The 22,186-nt window shown below is 39.6% G+C and overlaps 1 long non-coding RNA gene across 1 annotated transcript in view; it reads right to left on the bottom strand.

The window, feature by feature from the left end:
- The window catches only part of LOC128640771 (uncharacterized), a 35,251-nt gene extending 13,510 nt beyond the window's left edge, over nucleotides 1–21,741 (bottom strand). Inside the window, exon 1 of the long non-coding RNA XR_008399392.1 lies at nucleotides 21,609–21,741. This is a non-coding gene — a long non-coding RNA (uncharacterized LOC128640771). The remainder of the gene's footprint in view (nucleotides 1–21,608) is intronic.
- Between the last annotated feature and the right edge of the window lie 445 nt (nucleotides 21,742–22,186).

Raw genomic sequence — 22,186 nt, forward strand, 5'->3', positions numbered from 1 at the left:
CACTTCTGGTTTCGCTTCACGTGGAGCCCGGCAGTCTAGCAGAGCATCAGAAGCGATCGGACAGGCTTCCGATGCTCTGCTTTTTTTTTGTGGGTTGAGGCACTTAGTTAGTAATACATTTTTTTTTTTTTTTAATTTAAAAATAGGTTTTAATATAAAATAAAAGCCCCATATAGCCACCCTCCCCCACCCCCATGAGGCTTTAAAGATGGAGGCTTCAAAGATGGCAATGCCCAGTGCATCATGGGGCCTCTGGGGGTGTCCCTAGCCTGCCTCATCATAGGGGCAGGCTAGGGTCATCCAATCTGAGCTTGCCACAATAAAAAAAAATGATAATAAAATATTTCATTTGTCTGATCATGTCAATATTTGTAAATTTTTAGGGGTTAATTTTTTTTTAGTATTTTTTTTGTGAGAACCAAAGGCTCTTTTCAGAGCCATTTAGTTAATTTAAATTTTGTGTGGATTTTTTTTTTTAGTAATTTTTTTTTCTGTGACAGATAAAATAATGTCACAGAGAATATATAGTGCTGAGGAGGCATATGCAATCCTTGCATCAGAGTCAGATGCCTCTATGTCTGACTCAGACCCCAATTTTGACCCTGCCATATACTCAGATACATCATTAGATGCAGTCTCAACTGATAGTGATGTATCTGTGGCTGCTAGCCCCCCTGCCAGAAGGAGGCGTGTTGCTGCCATTGCCGCTGAAGAGTGGGTAACGCCTCATCTCCAGAGACCAGATATCCCACCCTTCACAGCAAATCCTGGCATCAATATGAATGTTGCCAGATTTAGCCCCCAACAGTTTCTGGAGGTGTTTCTGGGCGATGATATATTGGGGAACATTGTCGCCCAAACTAATTTATATGCCCATCAGTTCCGTGCTATAAAGCCTGAAACATATTTGGCAAAGCAGCAATGGGCCCCCATCAATGTGCCAGAATTTTAAAAATTCTAGACTTTGACAATGCTGATGGGCATCATAAAGAAACCCGCCATTCACTCCTACAGGTGCAGTAGCCTCATCTGCTCTACCCCATTTTCTTCCAGAGTATGTTGAGGAAGAGGTATGAAATGATTCTATGTTTCATGCACTTCAGTGACAACATCCTGTGCCTCCCTAGGGAGCATCCCCAAATTGACAGGCTGTATAAAATCCGCCCCCTGATTACCCACTTTGCTGCTAGGTTTGCAGAGGCTTTTACACCTGGAAGGAATATATGCATGGATGAATCCCTGATGAAGTATAAGGGAAGGCTGGGAATCAAGCAGTATATTCCTTCCAAGTGCTCCAGGTATGGGGTAAAGGTGTATAAGCTCTGTGAGAGTGAGACTGGGTATACTCAGGCCTTCCGGGTGTATGAGGAAAAGGATAGCCACCTTGACCCTCCAGGTTGCCCAGAACATATGGGAACCACTGGCAAGATTGTCTGGGACCTAATATTACCCCTAATGAACAAAGGGTAACACTTGTACTTAGATAATTATTATACAAGTGTCCTTTTGTTCAAACTACTGTATTGCTTTGATACAGTAACTTGCGGTACAATTAAAAAGAACCAGGTTTCCCAGGACAACTTGCATACACCCGGCTACAAAGGGGGGAGACCTCAGCTCTGCGCCAAGAGGAGCTGTTTGCACTTAAGTACAGAGACACGAAGGATGTATACCTCATCCAAAATGAGAGGATAGTGGAGGTCTCTGTACGTGGCAGAGCTGAGATCATAAGGAAGCCAGTGTGCATCAAGTCTTATAACCGGCATATGGGTGTGGTTGATCAGGCAAATCAGCTGCTGCAGCCCTGCCTAATTATGTGGAGGACAAGGGCCAGGTACAAAAAAGTTGCAATTTACTTAATGCAGATTGCAATGCACTACAATTATTTGTTGTTTAAAAAAGCAAACCCCAGAATGAAACTGACTTTTTAACAGTTTGGGCTCCAGATCATTTTGGGGATTTTGTACCAAGATGCACCTGCTCCCCAGACAGTGATGGGAGAGAGCAGAGTTGGGGCTACCCATTTTATTTTTAAAATCCCCCCTACTGCTGCAAAGCAGAAACCACAAAAAAAAAGCAGAGTCTGTACCAAGAGGGGGCAGAGAAGGGACACCATATATTACTGTCCTGATTGCCCTGGACTCTGCATTGGGGACTGCTTCAAGCTGTATCATACAATGGTCAATTTAAAAAAAAAATTGCTGTTATTCTTTTTTTGGTTATATTCACTGTTAGAGTTTTTTTTGTTTTTTACTTTTACTGTGCCAGATTTTACATTTCACTACTCTATTTTTTATAAGTTCTAAAATTGGGGCTGCTTTTTTTGTTTTTTTTACCAAAACCCCTGCAGGGCATAGGTGTACTCAGGGTGCCTTGCAGAAAACAATCTGGAGTGTTTTTTTTGCACTAACTTACAACAGTCTCTCCTAAATCATAGTCAAAAAGTAATATGTGTGTAAAAATGAAAATTAAAAAATAACCACCATACACTTTCTCCATTTTTTTTGGCTAAAACGGTTGCATCAAAGGCATCAAAGCACACCATATACAATACCTTGGGGTGTCAACATTTCAAAAATATACACTTTCATGGCAATAAATACAAATGGGGTATGTGATAGGCTCCAAACTAATGATAGGCCTATCAGAAGAAATACTCTCACTTTTAATAACTACAATTACAAGTCATAAAATTGTAACATAACCTTCCCAAAATCCTGGCAAACCTATGCATGGGGGGCATAGGTGTACTCAAGAGGTCTTGCAGAAAGCAACCTGGAGTGTTTTCTTGCAATAGCTTACAACAGTCTCTCCTAAATCATAGTCAAAAAGCAATGTGTGTGTAAAAATTAAAATTGAAAAATTACCACCATACACTTTTTCCAATTTTGTTTGTCTAAAACGGTTGCATCAAAGGCATCAAAGCACTCCATATACAATACCTTGGGGTGTCAACATTTCAAAAATATACACTTTCATGGCAATTAATAAAAATGGGGTATGCGATAGGCTCCAAACTAATAATAGGCCTATCAAAAGAAATACTCTCACTTTTAACTTAATTTACAAGTCATAAAATTGTAACAGAACCTTCCCAAAATCCTGGCAAACCTATGCATGGGGGACATATGTGTACTCAGTCAGGAGGTCTTGCAGAAAACAACCTGGAGGTTTTTTTTGCAATAACTTACAACAATCTCTCCTAAATCATAGTCAAAAAGCAATCGGCTAGATTACGAGTCTTGCGTTAGCCGTAAAAAGCAGCGTTGAGAGGTCCAAACGCTGCTTTTTAATGCCCGCTGGTATTACGAGTCTGGCAGGAACAGGTGTATCGCTCACTTTTTTTCCGCGACTCGAGCTTACCACAAATCCCCTTACGTCAATTGCGTAGCCTATCTTTTTAATTGGATTTGCCTAACGCCGGTATTACGAGTCTTGGAAGAAGTGAGCGGTAGACCCTCTCCTGTCAAGACTCCTACCGCATTTAAAAGTCATTAGTTAAGAGTTTTATGGGCTAACACTGTAACATAAAACTCTTAACTAAAGTGCTAAAAAGTACACTAACACCCATAAACTACCTATTAACCCCTAAACCGAGGCCCCCCCCCCACATCGCAAACACTAAAATAAAGTTTTTAACCCCTAATCTGCCGACCGGTCATCGCCGCCACTTTAATAAATATATTAACCCATAAACTGCCGCACTCCCACCTCGCAAACACTAGTTAAATTTTATTAACCCCTAATCTGCTGTTCCTAACATCGCCGACCCCTACCTACATTTATTAACCCCTAATCTGCCGACCCCAACGTCGCCGCTACTATATTAAATTTATTAACCCCTAAACCTAAGTCTAACACCCCCTAACTTAAATATAATTTAAATAAAACGAAATAAAATTACTACAATTAAATAAATTAATCCTATTTAAAACTAAATACTTACCTGTAAAATAAACCCTAAGATAGCTACAATATAACTAATAGTTACATTTGTATCTATCTTAGGGTTTATATTTATTTTACAGGCAACTTTGTATTTATTTTAATTAGTTACAATAGTTATTAAATAGTTATTAACTATATAATAACTACCTAGTTAAAATAAATACAAATATACCTGTAAAATAAATCCTAACCTAAGTTACAATTACATCTAACACTACACTATCATTAAATTAATTACCTAAACTAACTACAATTAAATATAATTAAATTAAATAAACTAAAGTACAAAAAAAACACTAAATTACAGAAAATAAAAAAATAATTACAAGAATTTTAAACTAATTACACCTAATCTAATCCCCCTAATAAAATAAAAAAGCCCCCCAAAATAATAAAAAGCCATACCCTATACTAAATTACAAATAGCCCTTAAAAGGGCTTTTTGCGGGGCATTGCCCCAAAGTAATCAGCTCTTTTACCTGTAAAAAAAAACACAATACCCCCCCAACATTAAAAACCACCACCCACACACCCAACCCTACTCTAAAACCCACCCAATCCCCCCTTAATAAAACCTAACACTAACCCCTTGAAGATCACCCTATCTTGAGCTGTCTTCACCCAGCCGGGCACAAGTGGTCCTGCAGAGGGGCAGAAGTCTTCATCCGATCCGGCCAGAAGAGGACCTCCAGAGGGGCAGAAGTCTTCATCCAGGTGGCATCTTCTATCTTAATCCATCCGGAGCGGAGCGGGTCCATCTTGAAGCCAGCTGACACGGAGCATCCTCTTCTTCCGACTACTCCCGACGAATGAAGGTTCCTTTAAATGACGTCATCCAAGATGGCATCCCTTGAATTCCGATTGTCTGATAGGATTCTATCAGCCAATCAGAATTAAGGTAGGAAAAATCCTATTGGCTGATCCAATCAGCCAATAGAATTGAAGTTCAATCCTATTGGCTGATCCAATCAGCCAATAGGATTGAGCTCACATTCTATTGGCTGTTCCAATCAGCCAATAGAATGCAAGCTCGATTTTATTGGCTGATTGCAATGAAGGTTCCTTTAAATGATGTCATCCAAGATGGGGTCCCTTGAATTTCGATTGGCTGATAAGATTCTATCAGCCAATCGGAATTAAGGTAGGAAAAATCCTATTGGCTGATCCAATCAGCCAATAGAATTGAAGTTCAATCCTATTGGCTGATCCAATCAGCCAATGGAATGCAAGTTCAATTCTATTGGCTGATTGCATCAGCCAATAGGATTCTTCCTACCTTAATTCTGATTGGCTGATAGAATCCTATCAGCCAATCGGAATTCAAGGGACACCATCTTGGATGACGTCATTTAAAGGAACCTTCATTCGTCGGGAGTCGTCGAAAGAAGAGGATGCTCCGCTACCTAAATGAAATTATTAACCCCTAATCTGCCGCTCCCGATATCACCGCCACTATCCTACATTTATTAACCCCTAAATCACCAGCCCCCCACATCGCAACAAGCTAAATTAAACTATATTAACCCCTAAACCTAACCCTAATGTAACCCGGTCCCTAACCCTAATGTAACCCTATCCCTAACTTACCCTAAACCTAACCCTAACACCCCCTAACTTTAAAGGGACACTGAACCCACATTTTTTCTTTTGTGATTCAGATAGAACATGCAATTTTAAGCAACTTTCTAATTTACACCTATTATCAATTTTTCTTCGTTCTCTTGCTTTCTTTATTTGAAAAAGAAGGCATCTAAGCAATTTTTTTGGTTCAGAACCATGGAGAGCACTTGTTTATTGGTGGGTGAATTTATCCACCAATCAGCAAGAACAACCCAGTTTGTTCACCAAAAATAGGCCGGCATCTAAACTTAAATTCTTTCATTTCAAATAAAGATACCAAGAGAATGAAGACAATTTGATAATAGGAGTCAAATAGAAAGTTGCTTAAAATTGCATGCTCTATCTGAATCACAAAAGAAAAAATATGGGTTCAGTGTCCCTTTAACATAATAAAAATATAGCTAAATTTAATTTACAATTATTAACTAAATAAACGTATTAACCCCTAAACCCCCAGCCCCCCACATCGCAACAAGTTAAATTAAACTATATTATCCCCTAAACCTAACCCTACACCTAACCATAACCCCCCCTAACTTTAACATAATTAAATTAGATCTAAATTAAATTTACAATTATTAACTGAATAATACCTATTTAAAACTAAATACATATTAGCGCCCCACGTTACACATTAAGGGTATAGAAACACCAGGTGCTGTACTTTCCTATAACTAAGTATAGAAACAGAGCAATTTCACTGATCAGCTCTTAAGTGGCTGCTGTTACGAGTGGAACTAATTTTCAGCGTCTTTCACTGACCGGGAGGGCAAGGAGGGGAGAGCAATACACGTGGGAGCCGATCACATCAATGCTTTTGTGTAAGGTCAACTTTACCTACAGGTGCGGTCCGCAAGTGTCTCCCTCTGTTTCCGGTAAGAGAAGCAAAGCCGAATCCACGGCACTTCTGAGCAGTGATGCGTAGTGCCCAAATGATCCTTCCCGGGTCAGTAGGCTTCAGGCCTCGCCTGATCTAGTAGCTCCAAGCGTCTCTGGCCACTCTGCGGTAGTTGACAAAGCAGGCAATACGTTTTGTTTAGTTCCAAGCAGGCAGTGAGGTAGACAAAGTTTTCCCACTAAGGTAAAAGGCATTGGGTTAGGGGAATGCCATATATATTTAGTGTACTGTCTAGGGATTCAGGAGCTTTCTCAAAACCCAGTCATCCGCCTGCGTGGCTAAGCTCCGCCACCAAAATAGATGTTTTATATTGTAATGAAACTGTTTGTATGTTAGATAACCTTGTTTTTACTTTTTTCTCCTTTACTGACATAGGTAAACAACTAGAGATCTAGCCTTGTTAAATAAAATATTTTGATCTGTCTATTATGATCTGTATGCATTTTACAGTAATTATTATTATTATTATTATTTGTAAAGCACCAAGATATTACATAACTGTAAACAAGTTGAATACAGTCAGGAGCATACATTACAAATGCTAAAACACTTATGGGCTAGATCACAAGTTGAGCGCTAATTTATTGTGCCTGCCCGCTAACGGACAAATTAGCCATTGGCTGGTTATTGCTACTGCAAGCTTGCGGTACCAATTAGTGCTCAGAAAATTAACCAGAAATCAGATCTCTGGTTAATTTTCTAACAGTGTCCCAATTGCCCCCAAAATAAAGAGTCTTTTATTTTTGGGAGGGGAAAAATTTAGATTTTTTTTTCATAAAAAATACTGCGCAGAGCAGTTTCTAGGGGTTAAAAGTGACGGGTGTGGGTTGTAAGTAAAAAAACAACTGTACTGAAAACTGCCTTTACTTTGCTGTCTATGGGAACTGTGTGCTCCCAGTAAATATATATGTATATGCTTCTATACATATATACGGTAGTTATGTGTTAATATGCGTATATACACATATTAACACACACATATATATATATATATATATATATATATATATATATATATATATATATGTATAAAAAGTAGAATATATCACTGACAAGCAATGATATAGGCTTTGAAGACAAGAGCGCAGCTGCAGTGGATATCGGGACCAGATAATATAAATAAACAAATAATAAGATACAATATAGAATGATAGTAATCAATGTTCCAATATGATGGACAAATATGTATATACTCCAGAAGGAAGGCACATCTCTATCTGGGCCAGGCTCACTGTCCCTAAAATAAGATAAGATAGTGCACCCTATAAGCAGCTAACCACAGAACAACCACAAGATCAGAATAACCTTTCCCAAGATATTCCTAAAACAAAAGATATATATGCAAGAAAGTGGAAGCTGTGGGAAGGGCTAAATAAGGTAACACTATGTTATATGAGGAGGGCTTATAGATAAATGCACTGTATAGAATAGGACCCACAATACAATATGTAGTAGGAGATACAATCAAAATAAACACACATTAAAATCTATAGGGCTCAAAATCTCACAATAAACAGGTATTATAAGTGTAAAGACACATAGTCCAAATTAAATTAATGGGGAATAAGGTGGTAAAGTCCAGAAATAACACCACAATAACCCAATAAACCACACACGCACATATATATATATATATATATATATATATATATATAAAATATATATATAAAGCATAGTCCAAACGAATGCACTCACCAATCCTGTATATTCAGTACCGGGGTGCTGTGTAGAAAATAGCCAGGTTAGAATCCATTCATCCAAAACAGAAGCAATGCACTCACCGGATTTTCATTGAATAAAACATCCTTTATTGATACAAAGATAAGAAATCCCAAAACGTTTCAGCACCCACTGGTGCCTTGTTCACTGGAAGATAAAGTGCAAGAAAAAAGTGTCTATACGTGGTATGTGGTATACAGAGTGAAGACACATGCAGGCCCATTTATCAAAGGGCTTGCAGACCTGATCCGACACTGCGGATCAGGTCCGCAAGACCTCGCTAAATGCGGAGAGCAATACGCTCTCCGCATTTAACATTGTACCAGCAGCTCACAAGAGCTGCTGGTGCAACGCCGCCCCCTGCTGACTCGCGGCCAATCGGCCGCCAGCAGGGGGTGTCAATCAACCCGATCGTACTCAATCAGGTTGATTTCCGGCGATTCCTGCTGACTCACGGCCAATCGGCCGCAAGCAGGGGGGTGTCAATCAAACCGATCGTACTCGATCGGGTTGATTTCTGGTGATTCTTTGTGACAGCTGCTTCATAAGTTGTGTTTCTGGCGAGTCTGAAGACTCGCCAGAAACACGGCCCTTCAAGCTCTGTACGGAGCTTGATAAATGGGCCTGCAAGTGTTCACTTGAATTTTCACTGTGAAGACATCACACAGGACCCCTTAAGGTATTTACTCACAGAAAGCTACCTCAATCAAAATGAGGTAAGAGTCTGGCATGGATCCGTATTTGGAATGTGATAGAAACTCTCCTCCGGGTCTGTAACAGAACAAATATGTTCCCCTCGTGTGGGATGGCAGAAGCAGGTCTCAGTCAGGGGATATATGGATATATGGATATATATATGGATATATGGATGCATTTATTGTATCTAATGAAAACAAATAATGCTATCAGTGACCATAAAAAGGCAGAATAGTTTGAATAAAACTCCAAAACCCAGTTCCTTAAAAAAGGAACTGGAAGAAATACCCCAGAAGATTCCAGGTCTGAGCAGCGCTTGAACCCCATGGGTACCCAGCCATGCTACAACAGTATCCAAAATATATAGGACAGAAACACACTTAAAGAAAGTGTTAGCCTTACTGGAATAAAATCAAAGAAATTTGGACAAAATAGAACCAAATAAATTTCAAAGAAGTCTTAACCTGCCCCTTACCAGCCAAGCTGGAATACGGCACGTACATCGCAATATTAGGGAGCTGATTTCGAACCCCAATTATAAACATGTTACTTGGGAAAGAACTCAGGAATTTGTTCCTTAATAAGAACAACCAAACTAGTATAAGCTTAAAGTTTTAGTCTTAGAACTCAATCTTGAAGCCCATAGTAACAGTTAAGAATTGAATCCAATTATAAAACAAATAATTGATTTATCTTAGAACAAAAGAAATATGGATTTTCTTTTTTTTTTTTTTTTTTTTTTTAAAAAACACAAAATTCTTCTAGCTAAAATAGCTAAAGACATAGATTAACCCTCATTTGCGAATATATTCAATAAAATGAAGACACAAATGAAATCATTAGCATGATAGTCCAGTTTAAAGGACCAGTCAAAACAGAGGACTTGCAAAATGCAAAACAACAAGACAAAATGCAACAGCACCTAGTCTAGTAAATGTTGTCCCTTTAACAATGCTAAAATAAATCATAATCTGATACTTGATCTTAAAGTAAACAGAAAAAATGAAGCAATTGCAATATCACAGGACCAAGAAAAGTACCTGAAACTAAATAATTTTCCATAAAAAAGATACAACTATATAAAGGAAAATAAATATTATTTTGCTATAGAAACAATAGCATAATTAGTAGGAGTAGAGATAGCCCCAATAAATTGGAGAACCCTCCAAATTGAATTTAACTGCTGGCAAAGAATATAGTTTAAAACCTTGAAGAAGGAATAAAAAAGAATTCTCAGCCTATTCCATTCCCTAGTATGGGGAATTGGAAAGAAAACCTCTGAAATCACAGAAGAAAAAAAAAAAAGGCAGAAATAGTGTCAGCTAGTCTTAAAGAACTAGTTACCTTAATATCCAAAATAATCAACACCTCTTCAACAAAGAACAAATGTACTTTAATAAAAAAAATATAAAAAAGTAGATTTGTTAGTGTCAATATCTGATGAAGAGAATTTCTGAAAGAGAAAAAAACGTCATCAGAGAAGGACAAATCAGTATGTTGTTGGTCATTTGAAACTTCAATAATTAAAAAAGAAGTGAAAAAAGACCTAAAAATTGTATTAGAAGGCACGAAGTCAGACAAAGCCTTAATCAGAAAAAATATTTCTTATAAATCTTCTAAACATTTCTTGTACTTAAGAATGGAAATGTATAAAGCATAAGTACTAATGGAATCTGCATGTAAAAGTATATCATAATAACTTATTACAAACCATAGCTAAAGATAAACATTTATAACATTTAAAATAAATGAACTTAGCTTTGGTAGATCTGAAACTCAGTAAAGCATTTTTCCAGAAGTGGATTCTGACTCAGGGTTACTCGCAGACATCTTGCAATATGTAATAGAAAAAACAACATATAAAGCAAAATTGATCAAATTCCTTAAATGACAGTTTCAGGAATGGGAAAAAATGCTAGTGAACAAGCTTCTAGCAACCAGAAGCAATAATTAATGAGACTTAAATAATGTGGAGACAATAGTGACGCCCATATTTTTTAGCGCCAAAAAAGACACCCACATTATTTGGCGCCTAAATGCTTTTGGCGCAAAAAATGACGCCACATCCGGAACGCCGACACTTTTGGCGCAAAAAACGTCAAAAAAATGACGCAACTTCCGGCGACACGTATGACGCCGGAAACAGAAAAAAAAATTTGCGCCAAAAAAGTCCGCGCCAAGAATGACGCAATAAAATGAAGCATTTTCAGCCCCCGCGAGCCTAATAGCCCACAGGGAAAAAGTCAAATTTTAAGGTAAGAAAAAAATGATTAATTCATATGCATTATCCCAAATATGAAACTGACTGTCTGAAATAAGGAACGTTGAACATCCTGAGTCAAGGCAAATAAATGTTTGAACACATATATTTAGAACTTTATATAAAAGTGCCCAACCATAGCTTAGAGTGTCACAGAAAATAAGACTTACTTACCCCAGGACACTCATCTACATGTAGTAGAAAGCCAAACCAGTACTGAAACGAGAATCAGTAGAGGTAATGGTATATATAAGAGTATATCGTCGATCTGAAAAAGGAGGTAAGAGATGAATCTCTACGACTGATAACAGAGAACCTATGAAATAGACCCCGTAGAAGGAGATCATTGAATTCAAACAGGCAATACTCTCCTCACATCCCTCTGACATTCACTGCACGCTGAGAGGAAAATCAGGCTCCAACCTGCTGCGGAGCGCATATCAACGTAGAATCTAGCACAAACTTACTTCACCACCTCCATAGGAGGCAAAGTTTGTAAAACTGATTTGTGGGTGTGGTGAGGGGTGTATTTATAGGCATTTGAGGTTTGGGAAACTTTGCCCCTCCTGGTAGGAATGTATATCCCATACGTCACTAGCTCATGGACTCTTGCTAATTACATGAAATATATATATATATATATATATATATATGTTTATTGGGTTATTGTGGTGTTATTTCTGAACTTTACCACCTTATTCCCCATTAATTTCATGTGTACTATGTGTCTCTACACTTATAATACCTGTTTATTGTGAGATTTTGAGCCCTATAGATGTTAATGTGTGTTTATTTTGATTGTATCTCCTACTACACATTGTATTGTGGGTCCTATTCTATACAGTGCATTTATCTATAAGCCCTCCTCATATAACATAGTGTTACCTTATTTAGCCCTTCCCACAGCTTCCACTTTCTTTTATATATGATATATATATACTGTATATATGTATATATATATATATATATATATATATATAAATCCAATGGTACCAGCACTCGCTATTAAATTGCAGCGTCGGGGTGCTCCCAAGTATTAGGTATGCATAAGAGGTTCCAGTGAACAGAGGCACTCGCCGTTATAGTGAACAAAAGTGTTTTTATTCTATCACATCAGAATAAACGTTTTCGGGCGATAATGCCCATCATCAGACTCCTGTGAATGCAAACAGTGTACTGTTTGTATTCACAGGAGTCTGATGACGGGCATTATCGCCCGAAAACGTTTATTCTGATGTGATAGAATAAAAACACTTTTGTTCACTATAACGGCGAGTGCCTCTGTTCACTGGAACCTCTTATGCATATATATATATATATATATATATATATATATATATATATATATATATATATATATATATATAAATAAAGAATTATGAGATTAGGCGCAGAGAGGACCTCAGGAACAAAATTAGTCGTATGCCGCCCTCGTCTATCTGTCAAACCTGGGGTATCCCCATATACTCCTGGTTTGACAAGGTATAGATATAAAAGAAGTGATAGATCTGAGGGCGCACTTGACTATCACCAAACTATTAAAATTCAAACTGGAATTTTAACTTGAAATTTTAACTAGAACAAAAACACCTAGAAATCTGGTGTGAAAAATAAACTGATTGAAATACATTTTGAGATGTTGGTTATGTATTCACTATATTGAAAGCCTTATTATTGATACAGTAGATTATTTCGTTGTTTTTAAGTATTTTTAACGGGCCGCTTATCTATAAGAAAGCTATATTTACCAATTCATATAAAAAAGTGCAATTTAGTCTAAAAACAAAATAGAATGCAACAAGTATCATACATTCAAATAGGATATGACATTAAATATATTTCATATACTGTAGGCTATACATTTAAATATAATATACAGTGAGGATCCTCTGAGGAAGAAGGTTTTGATTTGATATACCTTCAAAACGCGTCACGATACACCTGTCTACTGATATGGAACACACAGAACTCGTTTTCAGACTGTATACTAAAATCTGTAATGGACTTTTTTCTCGTGAACCAGGTTATTGGTCAGTGTATCAACTGGATATACCCACATACCTACTTGTCTTTTGATTACCTCATATGCCATTGAGGTTTTGTAATGTGAGCACCTAAAATCTTAATAAATAGTTGTGATTAATACGTATATTCAGTGTTGCACTTTTATTGCTCTATCTTCTGTTTTGCATGAGGACTGCCATATGATTGGATATTGCAGCTGGACTCATCATCCGGAATTAACTGTCCTGGGTGTTTTGGAAAGACTCTCCCAACACTGTGTGACACTTACCTCATATTGATTGGGGGTAAGGAGTGTAAGTAGATACCCTGCGGGGTTCTTTTCTCTTTCCTGACACTTTGGAGTAATTAATTTATTTGTCTCTTGGATTCAATATATGAGACCTGCTGTACTTTCTGTAAAGTGGTTTTTAATCTAAATCTTCTACAGCATATTTCTTTTGTTTTGTTTTGTTTCACTGTATCTCAAAATGTATTGCACCAGATTTCTAGGTGTTTTTGTTCTAGTTAAAATTCCAAGCTAAAATTCCAATTTTAATTTTAATAGTTTGGTGATAGTCAAGTGCACCCTCAGATCTATCACTTCTTCTTGTGTTTTATATATAAAGAAGAAGTTTCCTTCTTTTATTGTGTCTGACCCTTCATTTATTGAGAAATGGAATGCCATATTAGATGCCTGCTCTTTTGCATTAATTGATCTCCTAATTTATAATAATAAAAGGCCAAGTGTGTTTGTCCGAAGCTGTCATGCGCAGTAGAAAGCACCACACGAGGACAAACACACCTGGCCTTTGAGAGTCCCTAAGTCTCTGATCTGCAGTGCGAGCAGAAGTATGCGTGGCCGGGGGCGTGACCGAGCGTGAAGGGGGCGTGGCCGAGCGTGAGGGTCACGAGGGGGCGTGGCCGAGCATGAAGGGGCGGGGCCAGACGGGCCATGAAAGGCTGTGCCGTTTGAGAGCTCAAAACAGCTCAAAAGAGGGGAGAGATGGGGTAGGGAAAAGATAAGAAAGGTGAGAGAGAGATCAAGAGGGGAGAGAGAGATCAAGAGGGGAGATAAAAAGAGCACAAGAGAGGGAGCAAAAGAGAGGGGGAGAGACAGCAAAAGAGAGTGGAGGGAGAGCAAAAGAAAGGGGACAGAGAGATCAAAAGAAAGGGGGGGAAGAGAGGGGGAAGGGGGGAGAGAGAGAGAGGGGGAGGAGAGAGAGAGAGGGGGAGGAGAGAGAGAGAGGGGAGGAGAGAGAGAGAGGGGAGGAGAGAGAGAGGGGGGAGGAGAGAGAGAGGGGGGGGAGGAGGAGAGAGAGAGAGGGGAGAGAGAGAGGGGAGGGAGAGAGAGAAGGGAGGGAGAGAGAGAGGGGAGGGAGAGAGAGAGGGGAGGGAGAGAGGGGTAGGGGGAGTGAGAGAGAGAGGGGGAGTGAGAGAGAGAGGGGAGGGGGAGTGAGAGAGAGAGAGGGGAGTGAGAGAGGGGAGGGAGAGAGAGAGGGGAGGGGGAGAGAGAGAGGGGAGGGAGAGAGAGAGGGGAGGGAGAGAGAGAGGGGAGGGAGAGAGAGGGGGAGGGGGAGTGAGAGAGAGAGAGAGAGAGGGAGGGGAGGGAGAGAGAGAGGGGAGAGAGAGAGAGGGGAGAGAGAGAGAAGGGAGAGAGAGAGGGGAGGGGGAGGGAGAGAGAGAGGGGGAGAGAGAGAGGGGGGGAGATAGAGAGGGGAGAGAGAGGAGAGAGAGGGGGAGAAAGAGAGAGGGGAGAGAGGGGAAGAGAGAGTGGGGGAGAGAGAGAGAGGGGGAAGAGAGAGAGAGAGGGGGGAGAGAGAGAGATAGAGGGGAGAGATAGAGGGGAGAGAGAGAGATATAGAGGGGAGAGAGAGAGAGATAGAGGGGAGAGAGAGAGATAGAGGGGAGAGAGAGAGAGATAGAGGGGAGAGAGAGGGGGAGAGAGAGAGAGAGGGGGGGGAGAGAGACATTATTCCTAGGCAAAATCTTCTCCAATATAAATCTAAACAACAAAGAGAGAGAGATGAAAGACTAAAGTTCATTACCACATACAGCACTGAATACAATAAAGTATGCTCCATAATAAGAGATTGTCTTCCCATATTGTATTCCGATCCAATCACTAAGGAAATATTGTCCTCTGGATGTGAGTTTATCCCCAAAAGGGCAAAAACTTTGGCCAATTATCTATCCCCCTCTGATCTGAAGCCCATTAAAAACAAATGCTGGCTTACGAGGAAGGAAGGATTTCATAAATGCAGACGCCCTATATGTAAGACCTGCAATCATGTCATTGAGGGGAATACATTCAGATCCAGTACGACAAATAAAGAGTATAACATCAAATATTTCATGAATTGCGTGACAACTCATGTTGTCTATTTGCTCACCTGTGATATTTGCAAGAAACAATACACAGGCAAAACAAAAAGATCTTTAAAAGACAGATTCCTTCAACATCTGAAGTCTATTGAGGATGAGGAGAGTGATACCCCGGTATCTAGGCACTTTAAGTTATTTCATAAATCAGAGACAGCATCCTTAAAAATACAAGGCATTGACCATACCACGAAATGGAAGAGAGGTGGAAATAGGGAAAAGGTGCTAAACAAAAAAGAAATATTTTGGATGTTTTCATTAAAAACTAGTGAACCTGATGGCCTAAACATTAGAAGGGATCTAGATGTATTCACATAGGGCACTGAGCCTTTCAGGCATGTTCATATATAGTATTGATCTTCCTTATCTATCTTGTATCATTTCCCCTTTTTTTTACCTCTATTGGAAACAATAACTCATGCTTAGGAATCACCATATAGAAGATATCTGCTCAGCTTTAGATATATTTGCTTTTTGGTCTCTTGTGCAGTATTAACATTATGCTAAATGTACATATTATGTATATCACTGATCTTAAGTTTTCAATGTGGTTGTTCACTTAGAAATTTTAGGTATCAGATGGGTGATTCAATAGGAGACTATAAACTAATTTTCCCGTTTAGGTAACTTTTTACCCAATATGGATTACTAACTAATATATACTAATTTGTCAAAGGGAAAACTTTCTTCTTTAAGCATGCAATGTAAATCTGTTTGGAGCTTTTTTTCTTGCATAGCCATCTGTGTATTAATATCTATCTAAGTAACTACATTACCATGTGTGCTCCTTTGAAAAATGTGTGTTTAATAGATGTCGTTTGTGTACCAGTTAGGAGGGGCTTCCCTTTTTTCCGATCTTTGTAAAGTCAGGTGTTCTTAATTTTCTTATCACATAGCCATAAAAGGGTGCTGGACCGGTCTCCGGGTATGCAGTGAACAAGTGCGCATGGGCACGAAACGCATCTGCGTGGAGACCGGCCCTTACACCTGACTGTTGTTACTGCTGGCTCTGCTACATGTTTGCCACTGTTAGTGGCATCCGCTTTTAACTTTAATAAAAAATGTTGTTACTCTTTTATCTTACCCTGCCTGGAGTTTGCCTGGATTTTGTCGTTTGGACTTAACTTTCAGAGGAATATCTGTGCAATCAGTGATAGTGCGCTTATCTTCACTCCCTGTGATTCCTATATATATATATATATATATATATATATATATACATACACATACATACATATTTAAAATCTGCTGCCCATCGCTGCGTGACTTACACCTTTCGCTGCGCTAGTTCTCATGCCATGTCTCGGGGCATGAGAACGAGGCTCCCATTGGAGCCTATGGAAGCGCGCTCTCGTAAGCACAATGCTTCCTTGCAATGCAAATGCTGGTATAACTCAGTTGAGCACAAATATCGCTTTAGCGTAAGCAATCTTTAGCACTCAACTTGTAATCTGGCCCTTATATTACTAAACTTAAAGGGACAGTCAAGTCCAAAAAAAAACTTTCATGTTTCAAATAGGGCATGAAATTTTAAACAACTTTGCAATTTACTTTTATCACCAATTTTGATTTGCTCTCTTGACATTCTTAGTTGAAAGCTAAAACTAGGAAGGCTCGTATGATAATTTCTAAGCCCTTGAAAGCCCCTCTTATCACATGCTTTTTTATTTGCTTTTCACAACAGGGGAGAGCTAGTTCATGTAAACCATATAGATAACATGGCGTACACTGCACTAATTTGCTAAAATCAAAAAGTCAATAGATAATAAATAAAATGTCATGTGATCAGGGAGCTGTCAGAAGATGCTTAGATACAAGGTAATCACAGAGGTAAAAAGTATATTAATATAACAGTATTGGTTATGCAAAACTGGGGAATGGGTAATAAAGGGATTATCTATCTTTTAAAACAACAAAAATTCTGGTGTTGACTGTCCCCTTAAACAAAAAGGCAAGGAGTGTCCTAACATTAAGCACAATCAGCAGTAGAAGCGCATTTTTACAGAATTACACTGCAGTTAGAGAAGCTCTGAAGCTTACAATTTAAATTGCAGTAAATAACACACAGGATTATTATTATTATTATCGGTTATTTGTAGAGCGCCAACAGATTCCGCAGCGCTATAAACATAGGCGGAGTACAACAAAACAATTATAAAGATCAAATGGGTAGAGGGCCCTGCCAAGAGTCGCACTGTTGTAGTCAGCTCTTAAGAAGGTGATCTACAAACTGCTGGACTCTTAGACTTACATGCTAAGGGGGTTCAGGGGATAGCAATAGAGGAGTGGAACTGGTATAAAGTAAGGTTAGCATAGGTTGTAAGCATCCCTGAACAGTAGAGTCTTTAGGGAGCGCTTGAAGCTTTCAAAACTAGAGGAGAGTCTTGTGGAGGGAGACAGAGAGTTCCACAAGATGGGAGCCAGTCTGGAGAAGTCCTGTAAATGGGAGTGCGATGAGGTAACCAGAGAGGAGGAGAGTAAGAGATCATGAGCAGAACGAAGGGGACGGGAGGGAGAGTATCTAGAGACAAGGTCTGAGATATAGGGAGGAGCAGTGCAGTTGAGGGCTTTGTATGTCAGAGTGAGAATTTTGTGTTTGATCCTAGAGGAAGCAAGTGAAGGGATTGGCAGAGAGGTGCAGCAGAGGAAAAGCGACATGTAAGGAAGATGAGTCTGGCAGAGGCATTCATTATGTAAAGGAGCTAGGCGGCAGCTGGGGAGACCAGAGAGGACAGAGTTGCAGTGATCAAGGCAGGAAAGAATGAGAGAGTGGATTAAAATCTTAGTTGTGTCTTGTGTAAGAAGTGTCTAATTTTCAATATGTTTTTAAGGTGGAAGCGGCAGGCTTTAGCCAAGGACTGAATGTGAGGAGTGAAAGAAAGATCTGAGTCAAATGTGACCTAGAGACATCGGGCATGCAGGGTAGGGGTAATGATGGAGTTGTCGACAGTTATAGAGAGATTGGGGGTGGAGATTTGGGAAGAAGGGGAGAAAATGAGGAGCTCAGTTTTGGAGAGATTTAGCTTGAGGTAGTGAGAGGACATCCAGGAAGAGATGTGAGAAAGACAGTTAGTGACACGGGTTAGCAAGGAAGGAGATAGGTCTGGTGCAGAGAAGTAGATTTTGGTGTCGTCGGCATACAATTGATATTGGAAACCGTGGGACTTTATTAGGGAACCTAGTGATGACATGTAGATTGAGAAGAGAAGGGGACCGAGGACAGAGCCTTGCGGTACTCTGACAGAAAGTGGTGACGGGGCAGAGGAGGCCCCAGAGAAGGCTACACTAAAGGTATGGTTTGACAGGTAGGAAGAGAGCCACGAAAGGGCTTTGTCACAGATGCCCAAGAGTTGGAGGTTTTGGAGCAAAAGAGGGTGGTAAACAGTGTCAAAGACTGCAGACAGATAAAGGAGGATAAGCAGAGAGAAGTGGCCTTTTGATTTTGCTGTAAGTAGGTCATTGGTAACCTTAACAATAGCCGTCTCTGTGGAGTGATGGGGACGAAATCCAGATTGCAGTGGGTCAAGAAGGGATTTTAATGTAAGGAAATTGGATAGGCGTGCATATACTAGTTTTTTTAGAAGCTTTAAGGCTAGAGGGAGGAGGGAAATAGGGCGGTAGTTGGATAGGGAGGTGGATCAAGGGAAGTTTTTTTGAGGATAGGTGTGACCAGTGCATGTTTCAGCGATGAGGGAAATATACCGGTGCTGAGGAAGAGGTTGAAAATGTGTGTTAGTATAGGGGTAAGGGTAGCAGAGAGGGAAGAGAGTAGCTGTGAGGGGATAGGGTCAAGGGGACAGGTAGTGAGGTGAGAGCACAGTATAAGTGCCGAAACTTCTTCCTCAGTAACAGGGGAGAATGAGCTAAGTTTAAGGTTATTTGGGTTGTGGTTGAGTGAGAGCATTTGAGGGGGGAGAGAATGGAATTATTTTGAGAGCTGATTTAATTTCTGATGGAGTCGATTTTGTTATTGAAGTGGCTGGCAAAGTATTGAGCTGACAGAGAAGTTGTATTAGGGGGTGTGGGAGGGTGGAGGAGAGTATTGAAAGTGGAGAACAGACGTTTTGGGTTTGAAGAAAGATTAGAGATGAGTAGAGAAGTAGTGTTGCTTATGGAGATTAAGGGCAGAATAGTAGGAGTTCAAGATGAATTTGTAATGAAGAAAATCAGCTGAACTCCGAGATTTTCTCCAGTGCTGCTCAGCAGTACGGGAACATCTGCGTAGGTAACGTGTCAGAGGAGTATGCCAGGGCTGAGGATGAATGTTTGATTTCAGAGCTATGGTAAGAGGAGCGAGATTGTCAAGGATAAATATAAGGGTGGAATTATATTGGCAGATAGATTGTTCAGGGCAGGAAAAGGAGGAGAAGGATGAGAGGAGAGGTTTGAGGGAATTAGCAAGCTGTTGCTGATCTAATGACATAATGCTTCTGTGAAGTTTGGTGTGAGGAGTAGAAGGAGGGAGAGTTGTAGGGAGGGATGATATGTTGCAAGTAAGGAGATGGTGGTCAGAAAGAGGAAAGGGGGAGTTTGTGAAGTTTGAGAGAGTGCATCGATAGCTAAAGATCAGGTCAAGAGAGTGACCGTCTTTGTGAGTGGGAGAATAAGTCCATTGTGACAGACCGAAAGAGGAATTGAGTTGCAGAAGTTGTTTTGCAGATGAGGCAGTGGGATTATCAAGAGGAATGTTGAAGTCGCCAAGAATGAGGACAGGGGTGTCTGAGGAAAGGAAATAAGGTAGCCAGGCAGCCAAGTGATCTAGAAATTGAGTTGAGGAGCCAGGGGGTCGGTATATGACTGCAACACGTACAGAGAGAGGGGAGAATAAGCAAATCATGTGGGTTTCGAATGAGGGGAATGTGAGGGAAGAGATGGGATGTATTTGTTGAAAGGTGCAACGAGAGGAAAGTAAAATACCTACACCACCTCCTTGTCTATTACTAGACCTAGGAGTGTGGCTGAAGTGGAGACCCCCATGTGACAGAGCAGCAGTGGATGCTGTGTCTAGGGGAGAGAGCCAGGTTTCTGTTAGGGCTAGAAGGTTGAGGGATGAAGATGGGATGAGATAAAGAGGTCATGTATAGAAGTTAGCTTGTTGTAAACAGAGCAAGAGTTCCAGAGTGCGCAAGTGAAAGGGGTAGTGGCTTTTGATGCAATGTGAGTAAGCTTTGCAGAGTTTTGTTTTCTGAGTTTATGGGACGATACACATGGATGTGCATGGCTAGGCAGTGGTTGGGGACCAGGATTAGGTGAGATGTGACCAGAAGTAAGTAAAAGCAAGAGGGAGAGTGACATGAGATGAGATACGGATTTGCAGTGGTGAGACTGCTTTTGAGACGAGATGCAGGGGGGAGAGATAGTGTTTAGGAATAGGTAAAGTTCATAAGTACAAAAGTAAGGTGAGTTTAAGAGAGATGGGCTAATGAACAGTGCAGTTGGAGAGGGAGAAGGAGTAATTGAATAATGTAGTTTGTTATAGAGACAAGAGGTAGAAAAAATTATTCTGAATATATTGAGCATTTTTACAAAAGTGGGAACCAGTTAAGCACATAAGACACAGAATCACAGTAGCAATTGCATAAGAAAACAAAAAGGTATATGAAACATAACTTTACAAAAGTACTTGCCTTGTGTCTTGCCCCTTGCCCAATCCTTGTTCAATTCTTGTATAATTCTATTGTTAATGCCTCACTTATAAAATGTTCACTTTGAAAATGTGAACATATGTTGTTATAGCAATGCACAGCCCAAACTAGTGTGAAATATATGCAGGCAGGGCAGTCAGCTAAGTCCACTAAATTTAGTTGATTGCTAATCAAAGACTATTGGAAAGGCCAATTGGAAAGTTAGATTCTGGTCTGGTCAGGGTGAGATGTTAAGTAAACAGACAATAAAATTTGGAGGGGGTTAAAACTGTGGCATAAGACAGCTATAAATTTTAAAATAATAGCAAGTATTGATAAGGATTGAGCATCACATGGCAATTAACAAAACATTAGAAGTAAGACATTGGATAATAGTACAACAAATGTAGGACTAAATTAACAAACTAAAATCATTTGCTCTATGTAAATATTCACATACCAAAATAGAGTTACAGGAGAGGAAAAACACCAGAGTGCAGTGAATACTTTGCAGAGTGACAAGGAATATATTAACATACCAAAATAGAGTTACAGGAGAGGAATATCACCAGAGTGCAGTGAATACTTTGCAGAGTGACAAGGAATATCTTCACATAACAAAATAGAATTACATGAGAGGAAAAACACCAGAGTGCAGTGAATACTTTGCAGAGTGACAAGGAATATATTCACATATCAAAATAGAGTTAGGAGAGGAAAAACACCAGAGTACAGTGAATACTTTGCAGAGTGACAAGGAATGTATTCACATAGCAAAATAGAGTTACAGGAGAGGAAAAACACCAGAGTGCAGTGAATACTTTGCAGAGTGACAAGGAATATATTCACATAACAAAATAGAGTTACAAGAGAGGAAAAACACCAGAGTGCAGTTAAAACTTTGCAAAGTGACAAGGAATATGTTCACATACCAAAATAGAGTTACAGGAGAGGAAAAACACCAGAGTGCAGTGAATACTTTGCAGAGTGACAAGGAATATATTCATATACCTAAAATTAGAAGAGAGAGTAGGGTTA

The sequence above is a fragment of the Bombina bombina genome, chromosome 1 (assembly GCF_027579735.1).
Source record: "Bombina bombina isolate aBomBom1 chromosome 1, aBomBom1.pri, whole genome shotgun sequence".
Lineage (NCBI taxonomy): Eukaryota > Metazoa > Chordata > Amphibia > Anura > Bombinatoridae > Bombina > Bombina bombina.